Genomic DNA, 794 nt, shown 5'->3' on the forward strand with positions numbered 1-794 from the left:
CGGCTACACCGACTATCTCAAGCCCTGTAGCCTTATCAGATACATCGGACACCAGCGTCATGGAGAACGGCGTGAATACTTGGGGAGTCTTGCTAGTTCACTTTGAGAGGCTAAATATGTCTCGCTGATTTGGTCACTTAGTTTACTGTCAGGGTCTCGACTTCTCCCTCTCCGACACTGTGAATCGCATTAAAACTTCGGAGCGCCACAAAGAATGCCATTCTTTATTATACCATTATCTTTTATTACGTAATTTTACATAGTTTTATCTAAAAAAGATAGAGAGAGAGAGAAAAAAAATGGTATTCCTGATAGATTAACACTGTAATAGCCACACGGGTTGCGTGACAATAGCGGTGCTTACAATTGCAGTCGTGGGTTCACTTTTAATGTAAACAATGACACTGCTCTTACTAGCTCCTGCTTTATATAAACGTACACCAGTAGTGGCGTAACTTACAAAGGCTCGCGTCAAGAGCTGAAAAAAGATGATTTATAAAACTAAAAGTAAGAGCCACCAAGAGTCATCTTTGTCCAACTCTTCAAAAAAAATATTTACCCAACAAAGCAGGAATCTTGTAATTAAACAGAACTGACGAAATTTTGAGGAAGCACCGAGGTGAGTTATGCGGCATACCGGTTGCCGTTTCAACCTGTCCTGGCGCTGCTACCTGAACCCACGCAGAAGGCACTTGATCATTTTAATACTAAATGTAGATCCCGAGTTGTTTTCGGACCTGGCTGTTGTTATTAAATATTAGGTGCCATGCAAGCTGCTTTATCATCTTTGTCTG

Source organism: Penaeus monodon, chromosome 27 (genome assembly GCF_015228065.2).
Source record: "Penaeus monodon isolate SGIC_2016 chromosome 27, NSTDA_Pmon_1, whole genome shotgun sequence".
Lineage (NCBI taxonomy): Eukaryota > Metazoa > Arthropoda > Malacostraca > Decapoda > Penaeidae > Penaeus > Penaeus monodon.